Raw genomic sequence first — 19,942 nt, 5'->3', positions numbered from 1 at the left:
TAAACACTCAATTCACCACATATACATAACTCATCGCTATACACACATCTCCAAAAACACAGAAGGCCACAAACAATGCAAAATCTCACAGGAAACACCAACAACAACACACATGCATACATAGCCACACACTAACCACAACAAGCAGCACACACATTCCCGTTACTGAGAGGCAAGCTTCCACCCGTTCAGACCCACACCCTTCCCAGGGAAGGTAGTCAGCGTGGAGCAGTGAACCTTGTTCACACAGGCACAGTTGTTAAACCAACAACAACATCCAATGCATGTGGACACATACATATGGTAACATACGCACAGACAAAAGCAAACAATACACATTCCTGGTCTCATACATGAGTGTGTCACCTACAAACACAGCTCACTCATACACTGGTACACACTGTGAGCAGGTGTTTGAGGCTTCTCTGACCTCAGTTGCTTGATGAAGTCAAGAATCTTCTTTTCCAGCTGCAGAGACAACAATCTCATTCCCCATGCTGAGTTCTCATCCACTCAGCAGTGATGCCTGCTCAGTGAGGGAAATGCCCTCATCATAACAACAGGAAGCAAATGTGTAAGATCACAGACATGAATCAGGAGCCCCTAAATCACCCTTTAGGAGGCTGGCAACTTGATCTACATGTAGTAAAACAGGGCCCAGATTGGGTCTAACTCAGGAAGAGAATTAAGCTATGAGTCAGATACATAGTATACACATGCATGCAACTCTCAAACAACACAAACACAAGTATACATGCACAGAATCACACACCCACGAACACAAAGGCACACAAACCCACAAGCACACAGGCAGATGCATCACCAAGTGCAGATTTCCAGCTCTCTCTGACCTGTGCTCATCCTTGGTGAGTTCAGATACCTTCTGCTTAAGACTGTTGCCCAAATCCTCAGTTTCTCATCAGGAGACTTGGTATCCAGATGAAAAGAAGAAATATCTGCAGCATCATCTCTTCTACAGATTTTCATGTTTCTTAACCAACTCTGGAGCAATGAGCAAAATGTTTTAAGTACCAGAAAGAAGACAGAAACAAAGTCCCCAGGGTTCTGTGTCAGGGAGGAGCCCAGGGGATTGTGTCTCTGATGCCAGCAATGCCTTTCTTCTTGGGCATGGTTCCAGCTGGCACAAAGGATATTTTTTAAAGAGATGTAATAATGGCTTGTTTACAAAGGTGTTGGCAAGTTGAAAGGAAACTATTAAGGTATGATGAGGCACCCAGGGCTAGCAGCAGTGGGAAACAGGTACAAGGGGAGGGAGTGGTTGTGTGAACCTGGTGAGACTTGTAGGGGTAGGAGAGGAGCCCTGGACAGGAACTGTGGACAGTCACTGTCAACCCATGGTCCATCAGGGAGGAAAACAGAATAAATGCCCCAACCTCTCACTCTTTCTGCATTTGATCTCTTGCTTGTGTTGCCATTGGCCAAATACAAAGGGCCCAGGAGCCCAGTTGATACAATCCATAAAATTCAGACTCCTGAGACAAAACAGGATGGAGAAGGCTGGAGAATGGACTTGGAGGAGAAAATGGAGACTATCTAGCACACATTGGTATAGACAACATTTTCTAGTTACAAATGTGTGCCATGTGTGGATGTCAAATATGCGTGTATGCTTTATTCTGCAAACATGCTTCTTTTCTTGGTGTAAAATTGCCTCTATTGTTTCATTATAAAGACCATAAACTCTTAAAGAGAAGGGATGACATTTTATAGAATTGCTTTCCTTGTCCAGCTCATGGTTCAGCAGTTCAAGTTCTGTCTCTGACAGGTGCTACAAGGAAAATATTTTAAAAGATCATAATTTTCTGCCTAGTTTCCCACTTTAAATTTACAGATAGTACTATAGGATATTCTATTTTCCGTTATTGAGTAATTATGAACAAAGAATTTTTTATACTTTTTATTTTGAAAACATTTGAGATTACAGAAAAATTAAAAATTATAGAAAAAATTAACCTATACCTTTCACCAAAATTTCCCTAAAGTGAATATTTAACCATGTTTGCTTTATTATTATGTAGGTATGCAAGTATCTCAGATTCAGGCTATAGATCTTTGGCAGCTACACCACAGTGCATATTATCAGAAGGCAGCTGACATCAATTTTTCTAGGTACTGGTGATTTTAACCTTGGTCAATGGATTAAGATGGTGTCTACCAGATTTCTCCAAGATAAATTGACCATTTTTATCTTTGAAATTAGTAAACGTAACTTGAGTGGATATTTTAAGGTTATGTAAAATGCTATTTCTCATTAAAATTTCAACCACTATAATGTAACATCAGACTTCATAAAAATCAGGAGGTTCTTGCCTGAAACAATTATTGTAATTGTGCTGGCCAAATGACGATTTTTATCATTCCATCAATCATTCTACATGCATTTGTTCTCTGTAAGATAGATATTTCCCTTCTCTAAATATTTTTTTATTAATTTATTTATATCATTATGGATTCATAGATTTTCATTTAATCTGAGTCATAATCCGTTATGGTTGTTATTCTTTGTGAATCTCAAATTATTCCAGATTTAGCCAGCAGGAGCCCCTTTGAGCTGCCTCCTGTGTCCCTGTGATTCATTGAGCACTTCCTCATTTTCAGGCTCAGTGTAATTTTCCCAAATCCTCTTTATATTTTCTGGACCCAGCCCTGGAATCACCCGTCTTTCTAAGCAACGTGGGTTCCTTTCAGGGAAGAATGGTATTTTGATAGAAAATTTGTTAGGTATGTTCATTGCTTACAAGATCTAGATCATCTCAGAAGATGCAGCTAAGAAATGTATAAAAAAGAAACACAGGAAGTATAAACAAGAAACTAATAAACTAATAGAAATGGTTACTCATAGGAGGTGAATGGGGGATGAAAATAGTACAAATATTCATATATAATACATAAATTTCAACCTATTTATATATGTATTAAAACCATAAGTTCAAACTTACTCCAAACTCATTCCAATTCCAGTTTGACACTACAGAGTTCTTTCCAGCCTCCCCTTTTTCTTGTATGTGACGCCTTCCACCAATAGTGAGGAGGCATTCTCTTTTTCAACAATATTTTTACTTATTCACTGAATTCTGGAATACACGTTAACTAATTTCAGAATCCTAAACCCATATAACTCTGGAAGACAAAACTACTAACTGCAGCTCAATGTTTTTATATACATATATTTTTTATTTTGAGGGTATATGGAGAATATTGTGTTCCAGAATTACTTGGATTAGCTATTTTTTAAAAATATGTATCAACGTCTTTATTTTTTTATTTATGTCATAATAGTTTATAACATTGTGAAATTTCAGTTGTACATTATTATTTGTCAGTCACTATATATTTGTGCTTTTACCCCTTATTCCCATCCCCAAGCCCCTTCCCCTCCAGTAACCACTTACGTGTTCTCTTTGTCCATGTATTTGTTTATATTCCACATATGAGTGAGATCATACAGTGTTTGTCTTTCTGTGCCTGGCTTATCTCACTTAACATAATACCCTCAAGTTCCATCCATGTTGTTTCAAATGAGGCGATTTTGTCTTTTTTATGGCTGAGTAGTATTCCATTGTGTATATCTACCACATCATCTTTATCCCTTCATCAGTTGATGGGCACTTGTGTTGCTTCAATGTCTTGGCTATTGTAAATAATGCTGCAATGGGCTTAGGCGTGCATAAGTCTCTTCGAATTGTTGATTTCAAGTTTTTTGGACAAATAGCCAGTAGTTGAACAGGTGGATCATATGGTATTTCAATTTTTAATTTTCTGAGAAATCTCCACAGTGCTTTCAGTAGTGGTTGTACCAGTTTGCATTCTCACCAGCAGTGTATGAGGGTTCCCTTTTCCCCACATCCTCTCCAACATTTGTTGTTTTATGTCTTGATGTTGAACATCTTTTTATGTGGCTGTTGGCCATCTGTATATCTTCTTTGGAAAAATGTCTGTTCATATCCTCTGCCCATTTTTTGACTGGGTTGTTTGTTTTTGTTGTTGTTGAGTCGTATGAGTTCTGTATATATTTTGGAGTTTAACCTCTGGTTGGATACATGATTTGAAAATATTTTCTCCCAGTTGGTGTTTTTTTTCATTTTATTCATGGTTTCTTTTGCCTTGCAGATGCTCTTTAGTCTAATGAAGTCCTATTTGTTTATTTTTTTCTTTTTTTTCCCTTGCCTGAGTAGATATGGTATTCAAAAAGATTCTCCTAAGATGGGTGTCAAAGAGTGTACTGTCTATATTTTCTTCTAGGATTTTTATGGTTTCACATCTTACTTTCGAGTTATTAATTCATTTTGAGTTAATTTTTGTGTATGGTGTAAGATGATGGTCTACTTTCATTGTTTTTCACGTGGCTGTCCAGTTTTCCCAATACCATTTATTGAAGATATTTTCCTTTCTCCACTGTAAGTTCTTGGCTCTTTGTTGAAGGTTAGCTATCCATAGATGTATGGTTTTATTTCTGGGATTTAAATTCTGTTCCATTGATCTGTGTGTCTGTTTTTGTACCAGTATCATGTTGTCTGGATTACTACAGCTTTCTAGTATATTTTGAAGTTAGGGATTATGATGGCTCTAGCTTTGTTCTTTTTTCCCAGGATTGCTTTAGCTCTTAGGGGTCTTTTGTTGCCCCCTATGAACTTTAGGATTCTTTGTTCTATTTCTGTGAAGAATGTCATTGGAATTCTGATTGGGATCGCATTGAATCTGTAGATTGCTTTAGGTAGTATGGACATTTTAACTATGTTTACTTCCAATCCATGTGCATGGAATATATTTCCATTTCTTTATGTCATCATTGATTTCTCTCAATAATGTCTTATCGTTTTCATTCTTTCACCTCTTCAGTTAAATTTATTCCTACATGATTTATTCACTTTGTTCTGATTGTAAATTGGATTGTATTCTTGAGTTCTGTTTCTGTTAGTTCTTTATTAGAGTATAGAAATGCAACTGATTTTTGTAAGTTAATTTTGTACCCTGAAACTTTGCTGTAGTTGTTGATTATTTCTAGTAGTTTTCCAATGGATTCTTTAGGATTTTCTATATATAAAATCATATAATCTTCAAATAGTGAAAGTTTCACTTCCTCCTTGCCAATGTGGATACCTTTTATTTCTGTTTCTTGCCTAATTACTATGGCCAAAACCTACAGTACTATGTTGAATAAGAGTGGCAAGAGTGGGCACATTTGTCTTGTTCCTGTTCTCAGAGAGATGGCTTTCAGTTTTTCCCTGTTGAGTATGATGTTGGCTGTGGGTTTGTCATATATGGCCTTTATGATGTTGAGGTACTTTCCCTCTATACCCATTTTATTAAGAGTTTTTATCATAAATAGATGTTTGTCTTGTCAAATGCTTTCTCAACGTTTATTGAGATGATAATGTGGTTTTATTTCTCATTTTGTGAATGTGGTGTATCACATGGATTGATTTGCAGATGTAGAACTATCCCTATGTCCCCGGTATAAATCCCACTTGATCACGGTGTATGACCCTTTTGATGTATTCCTGTATTTGGTTTGCCAATATTCTGTTCAAGATTTTTGCATCTATGTTCATCACAATATTGACCTGTAGTATTCCTTCTTTCTGTTGTTCTTTTCTGGCTTTGGGATCGGAATGATGTTGGCCTCATAAAATATGTTAGTATGTGTTCCAACTTCTTCAATTTTTTGGAATAATTTGAGGAGGATAGGTACTAAATCTTCGAATGTTTGGTAGAATTCTTTAGAGAAGCCATCTTTTCCTGGACTTTTATTTTTTGGGAAGTTTTTATTACTGTTTCAATCTCTTTACTCTTGATTGGTCTATTCAGATTCTCTATTTCTTCCTGATTCAGTTTTGGGAGGTTGTATGAGTCTACGAATTTATCCATTCTTCTAGATTGCCCAATTTGTTGGCATATAGTTTTTCATGGTATGCTTTTATACACCTTTGGATTTCTGTGGTATCTGTTGTCATTTTTCTTCTTTCATTTCTAATTTTATTTATTTGAGGCTTCTCTCTTTTTTTCTTAGTGAGTCTGGCTAAGAGTTTGTCAATTTGGTTTATCTTCTCAAAGAACCAGCTCTTAGTTTCATTGATCCTTTATACTGTTTTTTTGGTTTCAATTTCATTTATTTCTGCTCTAATTTTTATTATTTGCTGCCTTCTGCTGACTTGGGGCTTTGTTTGTTCTTCTTTTTCTAGTTCTGTTAGGGATAGTTTAAGATTGCTTACTTGAGATTTTTCTTGTTTTTTTAATATGGACCTGTATTGCTATGAATTTCCCTCTTAGGACCACTTTTGATGCATCCTGTATGTTGGTATGGTGAATTTTCCTTTTCATTTTTCTCCAGGTATTCTTTGATTTCTCCTTTAATTTCTTCAATGATCCATTGGTTGTTCAGTAGCATATTGTTTAGTCTCGACATGTTTGTCACTTTACCAGCTTTTTTCTTGTAGGTGATTTCTAGCTTCATGGCATTCTGGTCAGAAAAGATGCTTGTTATGAATATGATCTTCTTAAATTTATTGAGGCTTGCCTTGTTTCCCAACATATGGTCTGTCTTTGAGAATGTTCCACGTGCACTTGAGAAGAATGTGTACTCTGCTGATTTTGGATGGAGTGTTCTATATATATCTATTAAGTCCATCTGGTCTAGTTTTTCATTTAGTTCCACTGTTTCCTTGTTGGTTTTGTCTGGATGATCTATCCATTAATGTAAGTGGGGTGTTAATGTCCCCTACTATTATTTTGTTGCTGTTAACGTCTCCTTTTAGGTCAATTAATAGTTGCTTTATGTACTTTGGTGCTTCTGTGTTAGGTGCATATATATTTATACGTGTTATGTCCTCTTGGTATAGTGTTCCGTGTATCATTATGTACTGCCCTTCTTTGTCCTTCATTTTTTTTTTCTTTTATCTTGAAGTCTACTTCATATGATATAAATATGGCAACACCTGCTTTCTTTTGTTTGCCATTAACTTGGAGTATTGTCTTTCAACCCTTCACTGTAAGCCTGTGCCTGTCTTTAGAGCTGAGATGTGTATCCTGGAGGGAGCAAGTTGTTTGGTCTTGTTTTTTAATCCATCCAGCCACTCTGTGTCTTTTGATTGGGGAATTCAACACATTTACATTTAGAGTGATTATTGATATATTATGGCTTAATGCTGCCATTTTATTGCTTGTTTTTCGGTTGTTACATATTTCCCTTTTTTCTTTTCCTGTGTATTTTGGACTGCTAATTCAATTTGGTCTCTCTCTATAATGGTTTTCTCAGTTTTTTCTTTATTTATCATTTTTGTCTTTGTTCTGATTCTTTGCAAGGTTTCCATAAAAGATCTTGTAGATGAGATAGTCTATTCCCTGATAGCCTCTTATTCCCTTAGTCTAAGCAAGTTTCATCCCTTTCCTCTTCCCCTTCTAAGTTGTTGTTGTCACAACTTATTCCGTTATGGGTTGTGAATGAGTGCTTAAAATGAAGTGATTATATTTGTTTTTTATGTTTTCCTTCCCTTTATCTTTAGAGTTATAATTAAGTTTTTGCTAATCTGTTCTGATAGACAGTTGCAGTTTTCTGATTTTGTTTGCCTATGTGTCCCCTTGCTCAAGGCTTTGTAAACATTTTCTTCTTTTTTTCCCTCAGGTATGAGGGCCTTCTTGATCAAATCTTGTGTGGGAGGGGGTCTTATGGGAATGATCTCACTCAGTTTTTGTTTATCTGGGGAAGTTTTTATTTCTCTGTCATATTTGAAGGGTATTTTCACTGGATATAGTATTCTTGGCTGAAAGTTTTTGTCTTTCAGAATTTTTAATATATCATTCCACTCGCTCCTAGCCTGTAAGGTTGCAGTTGCAAAATCTGATGAAAGCCTAATAGGGGTTCCTTGTAGGTTATTTTCTTCTGCTTTGTTGCCCTTAATATTTTTCGTTGTCGTTGACTTTTGCCAGCTTTACTAGTATATGCCTTGGAGAAAGTCTTTTTTACATAGATGTAATTAGGAGTTCTGTTGGCTTCTTTTACATGTAATTACAGCTCCTTCTCCAGAATTGGGAAGTTATCAGCTATTATCTCTTTGAGCATGCTCTCTGCTCCTTTTTCCCTCTCTTTTCCCTCTGGAATACCTATAATCCTAATGTTGCATTTCCTAATTGTGTTGGATATTTCTCAGGGAATTTCTTCATTTCTTTTCAGTCTAAGTTCTCTCTCTCCCTCCATCTGAAGCATTTATATATTTCTGTCCTCTATATTGCTAATTCTATCCTCCATATTGTCAGCTCTTTTATTTAAGGGATCCAGATATTTCTTTATCTCCTCCATTGTGTTTTTCATCTCTAACAATTCTAATTGGTTTTTCTTTATAGTTTTGATATCTCTTGTGAAGAATTCCCTCTGTTCAGTAATTTTGTTCCTGATTTCATTGAACTGTCTTTCAGAATTCTCTTGTAAGTCATTGAGTTTTTTATGATGTCTATTTTGAATTCTCTGCCATTTAGATTGTAGATTTCTGTGCCTTCAGGATTAATTTCTGGGTGTTTATCTTTTTCCTTCTGGTCTGGAGTATTAATATATTTCTTTATACCATTCGATGGAGTGTACTTGTGCTGGTGCATAGTGATAGTATGTGGTTGCAGGTTCCAACTGCCACCACTAGAGTGAGCAGGCAGGAGATGTGTAATCTGAGCCCACTGTCATGATCCCTGTCAGCTGTGCCTGTTCAAGCCTGAGCCAGTCCTTGGGATTGTAACAGCCCCGTGGGGTCCCCTACCTAATGATAAAGCAGTCACATGGTGGCTCAGGGCTGCTGCTGCCAGATCCACCAGTCCCACTAAGTGGTGCTCCTACTTTCAGAGCCACAGTGGTATTCTGGGTGTTCACAGCAGCTGGGAGCTCATTTGGTTTGCCCAGACTTGGAGCTCAGCTGCCATCTGCTCCTAGGTAGCACCAGCAGTTGTGCTTGGTGGGTGGGACCTCGCCTCGGGGACTGAGCCAGATCCACTTCCTGGGACCATGGTGGGATTGTGGACTCTCGCAGTAGATGATAGAGTGATCACACAGGGGCTCAGGGCTACCGTCCCTTGCTCCCAAAGTCCCGCTGAGTTGTGATCCCACTTCGGAGCTGCAGAGGTACTATGGGCATATAAGGCAGCTGGGAGTTTGTTAGCCCAGGCCACAGCTCTGCTGCTGTCTGCTCCTAGATCTGCTCTTAGGTCACACCAGCTGTTGTGCTACGTTGGCGGAACCTCTCCACTGGGTCCAAGTCACAGCCATTCCCTGGGACCATGGTGGGACTGTGGATTCTCCTGCTGGATGAAAGAGTGATCACACGGGGGTTCAGGGCTGCTGCCACCTGCTCCCACAGTTGCACCAAGTCACACTTCCTCCCTTCAGGACTGCAGGAATGCTATGGACCTTCACAGCAGCCGGGAGCTTATTCACCCAGACTGTAGCTCAGCCGCCCTCTACTCCTAGGTCTCACCAGCCTTTGTGCTTGGTGGGAAGGGCTTCCCCACTGAGTCTGAGTCTCAGCCACACTCTGCGGGCTGTGTGGCCCTGAGGACTCTCCCACCAGACGGAGAAGTGATCACATGGGGGCTCAGAGCTGCTGTCACCTGTTTCCACAGTTGCACTGGGGCATGCTCCCACCCTCTGGCCTGCAGCAGTGCTATGAGCACTCCAGCCAAGAAAGCAGTTGCACATGTGTGCTGGGCTGCCTCGGGGACAGAGGGTTCTCACCTTCCTCCACAACCTCCTTTGGGGATAGCCCATCCCCCTTCAGATGTATAGCTGTGTGGATCTCTCAGGTGTCCTGATGTGCTGTGTGGGTATCTTCTGCTGATCAGTAAATGTCCATTTAGTTGTAGTTTGAAAGGGGAGAGACAAAGGGAACAACTCACCTTGCCATGTTGCTGACATCCAGAAAGTCATTTCTTAATGATAAAGAGATAAATCAATCAAGAGGATATAATAACTTTAAACACTTGTACTACTAATATACTACTAAGAACATATCTGCAAAATAAAAGAAAGAAAAACGTAGCCCTGAACACCTATGTTAGAATAGACAAAAAGTGTCAAGTCATTGACCTCAGCTTCTGCTTTAAGAAGCGAGAAAAGAGAAAAACAAGAGCAAATTACTCCTTACCCAAGCAGAACAAAAACATAATAAAGATCAGAGCAGAAATCAGTGAAATGGAAAATGGAAAGCAACAGAAGAATAATGAAATCAAAAGCTGGAGTGATTAGAAAGCAATAAAATTGTTACACTGCTAGCAAGACTGGATCAGTGAAGGTAATGAGAAGATACTAATTACTAATATCAGCAATGAGAGAGGTTATATCAGTACAGATTCTAAGGATATTAAGGTTATAATAAGGAAATGCAATGTCTAAGTTTATGCTGTAAAATTTGGCACGTCTGATGAGATGGGACAAAAAAACCCGAAAGAGACAACCTACCAAAGCTGCCAGAGGAAGAAATAGATAACCTTAACAGCCCTATATCTAATAAAGAGAAACCTAATTTGTAGTTACAAATCTTTCACAAAGAAAACTGCAGCCCCCAAGAGTTTCACTAGTAAATTTTATCAAAAATTTAAGGTAGAAATAATAACAATTCTACACAAACCCTTCCAAAATGTTAAAAAGGACATAATTCTTTCCAATACATTCTATGAGACCAGTAATAATCTGATACCAAAACCATACAAAGACACCATCAGTAAAAAAAAGCACTATAAACTATTGTCCCTCATGAACATAGATGCAAAAATTATAAACAAAATTTTAGCAAATTAAGTCCAACAATATGTAAAAAGGATAATAAATCATGACGAAGTGAGTTTTACCCAGGAATGCAAAGTTTTAAATTTCATAAGTCAATCAATGAAATTCACAGTACCAAATGAATCAAGAAAAGAATCTGTTTATCTCAATAGGTCCCTATAAAGAATTTGACAAAATCCAAAATCTGTTCCTAACAAAAACTTGCAGCAAACTAAGAATAAAAAGAATTTCCTCCACAAGTTAAAGGGTATCTATGAAAACCTTACAACTAATATCATACTTAATGGTGAAAGACTGCTTTTCCCCCAAGATCAAGACAAGTATGTGCATCACTTCTATTCAACATTGTACCGGAATTTGTAGCAATTGTAATAGGGAAAGAAAAAATGAATAAAAGGCATCTGCATTGGAATAGCAATTAAAACGGTTTTTTTGGCAGAGAACATGATCATCTATGTAGAAAATCTAATAGATTACACAAAAATGTTACTAGAACTAAGAAGTTGACTTTGGCAAAGTTTTTGGTTACATTAACAGTGAACAGTAATAAATGGAAATTTAAAAACTGTACCATTTAAATAGTATCAAAAATATTGCCTACATAGAAATAAATCTGATGAAAGATGTACAAGAATTTTATCCTAAAAATCACAAATCATTGCAGAAATAAATTAAGGAAGATATAAATAAAGGTTGAGCTACACCATGATCATGGGTTGGAAGGCTCAGTGTTGTTACGTTGATAATTGTCTCTAAATTGGTCTATAGATTCAATGCAGATGCATTCAAAATCTTATCAGACTGTATTTTTTTTGGTGGAATTTGACAAGCTGCCTATAAATTTTTTATGGAAAAGCAAACAACACAGAATAGCCAAATAACTTTGAAAAGAGGAACTAAGTAGGAACATTACCTGATTTATACCCTGGTCATAAAGCTTATAGTAATCAAGATGGTATGATATTAGAATAAAGATAAAAAATAGAACAACAGAGCAGAATAGAGTCCATAAATAGATCCATACATGTGTGAAAAATGATTTTCCATTAAGGATCAAAGGCAATTCAGTGGAAAAAATACAGTTTTTCAGGAAATGATGCTGAAAGAATTGAATATCCATATTCAACAAAATGAAATTTTATCCAAGCCTAGCTGGGTGTACAAAAAGTAACATAAAATAGGTAATACGCCTAGATATAAAATCTAAAATTACAAAAATTTTAGAAGACTATATGGGAGAAAATCCTTATGGTCTTGGGTTAGGCAAGGTTTCTTATAAAAACACCAAAATCACAATTCATCAAAAAAGGTATTGAAAATTGGACTTCAGTAAATTTGACTTCATCATGTTTTTTGAATGACACTGTAAAAAGAGTAAAACTATAAGCCTCAGATGGGTAGAAAATATTTAGAAGTAATATATCTGATAAAGGACTTGAATCCAGAATATACAAACAATTTTCACAGACACGGTAATAAGTAAAAACAATAAACATAAAAAAATGGGCAAAAGATTTGAACAGATACTTCACCAAAGAAGATATACGCGCACAAAAGAAAGCTCAACATAGTTAATCATTAAAGAAATGTAAATTCAAACCTGAAAGAGATACTACTACACACCCATTACAACATTAAAATTAAAAAGGTTGACCATATCAAATGTTGACCATTATCTATTAGAATGTTAAAAGTCCTCATCACAATAAAAAACAAGTTTTTTTTTTTTTGTAACTATATATGGTGAGAGATGTGAACTAGACTCATCTTGGTGATTATTTCCCAATATATATGAATATTGAATCTTATGCTGTACACCTCAAACTAATATAATAATATATGTCATTATACCTCAATAAAAAATGAAAAAACAAAACAAGGAGCCACTGACCATACTAAGAGAATGCGAGGGGATTCAAATTCTCACACACTGTTTGTGAGAGTTAAAAGTGATGTGGCAACTTTGAAAAACACCATCAGTTTCTTACAATGTTGATTAGATACTTACTATGTGGTTCATCTATTACCCTCTTATCTATTTACCCAAGAGAAATGAAAGCATATGTCCATTCAAAGACTTATTTATAAATTTTCAGCTTGATTTTGATAAAGCCAAACTGGCAACACCGAATATTAACCAACAGGTGAATATACAGTGGAATATTACTCAGTAGTAAAAGTAATGAATTATTGATACACTCAGAAACCTTGATGAATCTCAAAATGATACCTAAGTGAAAGAAGTAAGACAAAAAAATAGTGCATACTATATTATTCCATTTACATAAAATTTTAGGAAAGGCAAACTAATCTATAGTGATAGAAAGTAGATCAGTGAATACCTGGTTACTGGGAGGGAGATGGAGAAGGCGAACATGGGAAGGAGAGGTTACAAAGAGAGACAAGGAAATCTTCAGGGGTGATGGATTTTACCTTTATTTTTTGATGTGATAGTTTCATGAATGGATGCATATGTCAAAACTTATCAAAGTGTGAATTTTATTTTGTATGTATTTTATTTTTCATCAATTATTTTATTGAGGTCATATTGGTTTATAACATTGTGTAATTTCAGGTGTATATTATTATATATCAGTTTCTGTATAGACTGCATCGTGCTCACCATCAATAGTCTAATTTTTATCTGTCACCACATATATGTGTCCTTTTGCCCCTTATGCCCACCCTCTCATCCCCTTCCCCTCTGGTAACCACTAATCTTTTCTCTTTATCCATGTGTTTGTTTATCTTCCACATATGAGCAAAATCATATGGTGTTTGTCTTTCTCTGTCTGAGTTATTTCGCTTAGCATAATACCCTAAAAGTCCATCCATGTTGCCGCAAATGGGACATTTTGTCTTTTTAATGGATTTAATGTCTGTTTTGATAGTATTCTCTTGTATATATATATACATATATACTACATCTTTTTTATCCATTCATCAGTTGATGGGCAAGTGCTTTCATGTCTTGGCTATTGTGAATAATGCTACAATGAACATAGGGGTGCATAAATTTCTTTGAATTGTTGATTTCATGTTCTTTGGTTAAATACCCAGTATTGGGATAGCTGGATCATATGGTGTTCCTACTTTTAATTTTTTGAGAAATCTCCATACTGGTTTCTATAGTGGTTGCACCAGTTTTCACTCCCACCAGCAGCGTATGAGGGTTCCCTTTTCTTCACATCCTCTCCAACATTAGTAATTGTTTTCTTGGTAATTATAGCCATCTGACATGTGAGGTGATATCTCATTGTCATATTTTTGTGTTTGCTTTTGTTGGGAAAGTTTCACCCTGAGCTAACATCTGTTGCCAATATTCCTCATTTTCTTTTCTTTTTTTCCTCCCTACAACCCCAGTGCATAGTTGTATATTCTAGTTGTAAGTCTTTCTAGATCTTCTATGTGAGCTACCACCACAGCATGGCAACTGATAGAGGAGTGGTGTGGTTCTGGGGCCAGGAACCGAACCCGGGCCCCCAACATGGTGAGAGTAATGAACTTTAACCACTAGGCCATTAGGGCCAGCTCTCATTGTAGGTTTTTTTTTTTGTGTGTGAGGAAGATCAGCCCTGAGCTAACATCCATGCTAATCCTCCTCTTTTTGCTGAGGAAGACCGGCTCTGAGCTAACATCTATTGCCAATCCTCCTTTTTTTTTCCCCAAAGCCCCAGTAGATACTTGTATGTCATAGTTGCACATCCTTCTAGTTGCTGTATGCAGGACGTGGCCTCAGCATGGCTGGTGAAGCGGAGCATCGGTGTGTGCCTGGGATCCGAACCTGGGCCATCAGTAGTGGAGCGTGCGCACTCAACTGCTAAGCCACAGGGCCGGCCCTCTCATTGTAGTTTTGATTTGCATTTCCCTAACCATTATTGATGTTGGACATTTTTTCATACGTCTGTGGCCACTTGTATATCTTCTTTGGAAGATTGTCTGTTCATATCCTCTGCCCATATTTTGACCAAGTTGTTTGCTTTTTTGTTGTTGAGTTGTATGAGTTCTTTACATATGTTTGAAATTAACTCTTTGTTGGGTATATGATTTGCAAATATTTTCTCCCAGTTGGTGGGTTGTCTTTTCATTTTGTTCATGGTTTCCTTTGCCATGCAGAAGCTTTTTATTTTGATGTAGTCCCATTTATTTATTTTTTCTTTTGTTTTCTTTGCCTGAGTAGATATAATATTCAAAAAGACGCTGCTAGGACCAATGTCAATGAGTATACTACCTAAAATTTCTTCTAAAAATTTTATGGTTTCAGGTCTTACATTCACATCTTTAATCCATTTTGAGTTAATTTTTCTGTATGGTGTAAGATAATGGTCTGCTTTCGTTGTTTTCCATGTGGCTGTCCAGTTTTCCCAAGAACAATTATTGAAGAGACTTCCCTTTCTCCATTGTAAGTTTTTGGCTCCTTTGTTGAAGATTAGCTTTCCAAAGATGTGTGGATTTATTTCCGGGCTTTCAATTCTGTTCTGTTGATCTGTGTGTCTGTTTTTGTGCCAGTACCATGCTGTTTTGATTACTAAAGTTTTGTAGTATATTTTGAAGACAGGGATTGTGGTGCCTCCAGCTTTGTTCTTTTTTCCCAGGATTGTTTTAGCTTTTTGGGTTTTTTTGTTGTTCCATATAAATTTTAGTATTCTTTGTTCTATTTCCATGAAGAATTTCATTAGGATTCTGATTTGGATTGCATCGAATCTGTAGATTGCATTAGGTAATAAGGACATTTTGACTAGGTTTGTTCTTTTAATACATGAGCATGGAATATCTTTCCATTTCTGATTTTTTTAAATTTATTTTTTATTGCAGTAACATTGGTTATAACATTATATAAGTTTCAGGTGTACATCATTATATTTTGATTCTGTGTATGTTGTAACATGTTCACCACCCAAAGACTAATCACAATCCGTTATCATACACATGCGCCTAATTACCCTTTTTGTCCCTCCTCCCTCCTCCCTTCCCCTCTGGTAACCACCAATCCAATCTCTGTCTCTATGTGAATGCTTGTTGTTCTTTTTATTTTCTACTTATGAATGAGATAATATGGTATATGACTTTCACCCTCTGACTTATTTCGCTTAGCATAATACCCTCAAGGTCCATCCATGTTGTTGCAAATGACCAGATTTCACAGTTTTTTATGGCTGAGTAGTATTCCATTGTGAATATATACCACGTCTTCTTTATCAATTCGTCCCTTGATGGGCACCTAGGTTGCTTCCAAGTCTTGGCTATTGTGAATAATGCTACAATAAACATAGGGGTGCATGTATCTTTAGGCATTCATGTTTTTGTGCTCTTCGGATAAATACCCAGTAGTGAAATAGCTGGATCATATGGTAGTTCTATTCTTAATTTTTTGAGGAATCTCCATAATGTTTTCCATAGTGGTTGTACCAGTTTACACTCCCACCAACAGTGAATGAGAGTTTCCTTTTCACCACATCCTCTCCAACACATGTTGTTTCCTGTCTTGTTAATTATAGCCATTCTGATGGGAGTGAGGTGATATCTCATTGTAGCTTTGATTTACATTTCCCTGAGAATTAGTGACATTGAACACCTCTTCACATGCCTGTTGGCCATCTGTATATCTTTGTTGGAGAAATGTCTGTTTAGAGCTTTTCCCATTTTTTTAACTGGGTTGTTAGCTTTTTCGTTGTTGAGATGTATGAGTTCTTTGTATATTTTAGAGATTAACCCCTTATCAGATATGTGGTTTGCAAATATCTTCTCCCAGTTGTTAGGTTGTCCTGTCATTTTGTTGAAGGTTTCCTTGTCTGTGCAGAAGAACTTTAGTTTGATGTAAATCCATTTGTTTAATTTTTCTGTTATTTCTCTTGCCTGGTCAGACATGGTACTTGAAAATACGTTGCTATGACTGATATCAAAGAGCATACTGCCTATGTTTTCTTCTAGAATTTTCATGGTTTTCTTCTAGAATTAAAGACTTACATTCAAGTCTTTAATCCACTTTGAGGTAATTTTTCTGTAGAGTTTAAGATAATGTTCTACTTTGATTCCTTCACATGTGGCTGTCCAGTTTTCCCAGCACCATTTATTGAAGAAAATCTCCTTCCTCCATTGAATGCCTTGTCTCCCTTGTCAAAAATTAGCTGTCCACAGATGTGTGGGTTTATTTCTTGGCTTTCAATTGTCTTCCATTGATCTGCGTATCTCTTTGTGTTCCAGTATCATGCTGTTTTGATTACTATAGCTTTGTAGTATATTTTGAAATCAGAGAGTGTGATACCTTCAGCTTTGTTCTGTTTTATCAGGATTCCTTTGGTTCTTTGGGGTCTTTCATTGTTCCATATAAATTTTAGGAATCTTTGTTCTATTTCTGTGAAAAATGTCATTGGAATTTTGACAGGGATTGCATTGAATCTGTAGATTTATTTTGAAGTATGGACGTTTTAACTATGTTAATTCTTCCAATCTAAGAGCAGAGAATGTATTTCTATTTTCTTGTGTCTTCTCCTATTTTTTCAACAATGTTTTATAGTTTTCAATGTACAGATCTTTCACCTCATTGGTTAAGTTTATTCCTATGTATCTTATTCTTTTTGTAGCAATTGTAAATATTGTATTCTTAATTTCTCTTTCTGCTACTTTGTTGTTAGTAAATAGAAGCACAACTGATTTTTGTATGTTGATTTTGTATCCTGCAACTTTACCATATTCATTTATTATTTCTAAAAGTTTTTTGGTAGATTCTTTATGGTTTTCTACATATAAAATCATGTCATCTGCAAATAGTGACAGTTTCACTTCTTCCCTTCCAATGTGGATCCCTTTTATTTCTTTTTCTTGCCCGATTGCTCTGGCTAGGACTTCCAATCCTATGTTAAATAAGAGTGGTGAAAGTGGGCATCCTTGTCTGGTTCCTTTTCTTAGAGGGATAGCTTTCAGTTTTTCTCCATTGAGAATGATATTAGCTGTGGTTTTGTCATATACAGCCTTTATTATGTACTTTCCTTCTATACCCATTTTATTCAGAGTGTTTTTCGTAAATGAATGCTGTATCTTGTCAAATGCTTTCTCTGCATCTATTGAGAGGATCATGTGATTTTTATTCTTCATTTTGTTAATGTGGTGCATCACATTGATTGATTTGTGGTGGTTGAACAATCCCTGCATCCCTGGAATAAATTCCACTTGATCATGGTGTATGACCTTTTTAATGTATTGTTGTATTCGATTTGCTAGTATTTTGTTGAGGATTTTTGCATCAATGTTCATCAGTGATATTGGCCTGTAATTTTGTGTGTGTGTGTGTGTTGTCCTTGTCTTGTTTTGTTATCAGGGTAATGTTGCCTTCACAGAATGAGTTAGGAAGCTTGCTCTTCTCTTCAATTTTTTGCAGGACTTTGAGAAGGATAGATATTAAGCCTTCATTGAATGTTTTGTAGAATTTACCAGAGAATATGTCTGGTCCTGGACTTTTACTTTCTGGAGGTTTTGATTACTGCTTTGTTCTCCTTACTGGTGATTGGTCTATTCAAATTCTCTATTTTCTCTTGACTCAGTTATGGAAGGTTGTATGATTCTAAGAATTTACCCAGTTCTTCTATATTATCCAGTTGTTGGCATATGGCTTTTCCTAGTGTTCTCTTAAAATCTTTTGTATTTCTGAGGTGTCTGTTGTAATATCTCCTTTTTCATTTCTTATTTTATTTGACACTTCTCTCTTTTTTTTCTTGGTGAGTCTAGCTAAAGATTTGTCAATTTCATTTATCTTTTCAAAGAACCACCTCTTAGTTTCATTGATTTTTTCCATTCTTTTATAATCTCTATTTCATTTATTTATGCTGTGATTTTTATTATTTCCTTCCTCCTATTGATTTTGGGCCTTTTTTGTTCTTCTTTTTCCAGTTCCTTTAGGTGCCCAGTTAGATTATTTATTTTAGATTTTTCTTGTTTGTTAAGGTATGCCTGTATTGCTATAAACGTCCCTCTTAGAACTGCTTTTGCTGTATCCCATAGATTTTGGTGTGTCATATTTTCATTTTCATTTGTCTCCAGGTGTTTTTTGATTTCTCCTTTGATTTGTTAATTGATTCAATCATTGTTCAGTAGCATTTTGTTTAATCTCCACATATTTGTGGCTTTTCTGGTTTTCTCCCTATATTTGATTTCTAGTTTCATACCGTTGTGGTCAGAAAAGATGCTTGGTTTCATCTTTCATTTCAAAAAAGATTTCAGCCTTCACATTTATTGAGACTTGTTTTCTGTCCTAATATTGATATATCCTGGAGAATGTTCGATGCGCATTTGAAAAGAATGTGTATTCTGCAGTTTTTGGATGGAATTTTCTGTATATGTCTACTAAGTCCATCTGGTCTAATGTGCCATTTGAGGCCAATATTTCCTTAATGATCTTCTGTTTGGATGATCTATCCATTGGCGTAAGTGGAGTGTTAAAGTCCCCTACTATTATTGTGTTACTATCTATTTCTCCTTTTATGCCTGTTAATAATTGTGTTATATATTTAGGTGCTACTATTTTGGGTGTATAGATATTTACAAGTGTTATATCCTCTTGTTTGATTCTTCCCTTTATCATTATGTAGTGCCCTTCTTTGTGTCTTGTTACAGTTTTTGTTTTGAAATCTGTTTTGTCAGATAAAAGTATTGTGACCACAGCTTTCTTTTCATTGAAATTTCATGAAGTATCTTTTTCCATCCTTTCACTTTCAGTTTTTGAGTGTCTTTAGGTCTGAAGTGTGTCTTTTGTCTGCAGCATATATACAGGTCTTACTTTTTTATCCAATCAACCACCGTACGCCTTTTGATTGGAGCAGTTAATCCATTGACATTTAAAGTAGCTATTAATGAGTATGTACTTGTCATTTTGTTACTTTTTCTCTGGGTGTTTTCATAGTTCTTCTCTGTCCCTTTGTTCTTCTCTTGCTCTCTTCCCTCGTGGTTTGATGTCTTTCCTTAGAATTATGTTTGGGTTCCTTTCTCTTAATTTTTTGTGTATTTCTTATAGGTTTCTGGTTTGTGATTATCATGAGGTTCATATATAATTACTTATGTATATAGCAATCTATATTAAGTTGATGGTCTCTTTAGTTTGATCTCTTTGTAAAAGCTACACTCTTTTACTCCCCTCCTCCCACATTTTGTGTTTTTGATATTGTA

The sequence above is a fragment of the Ceratotherium simum genome, chromosome 29, assembly GCF_057802395.1.
Source record: "Ceratotherium simum simum isolate JZ-2026a chromosome 29, ASM5780239v1, whole genome shotgun sequence".
Lineage (NCBI taxonomy): Eukaryota > Metazoa > Chordata > Mammalia > Perissodactyla > Rhinocerotidae > Ceratotherium > Ceratotherium simum.
This window is presented reverse-complemented; position numbering follows the sequence as displayed.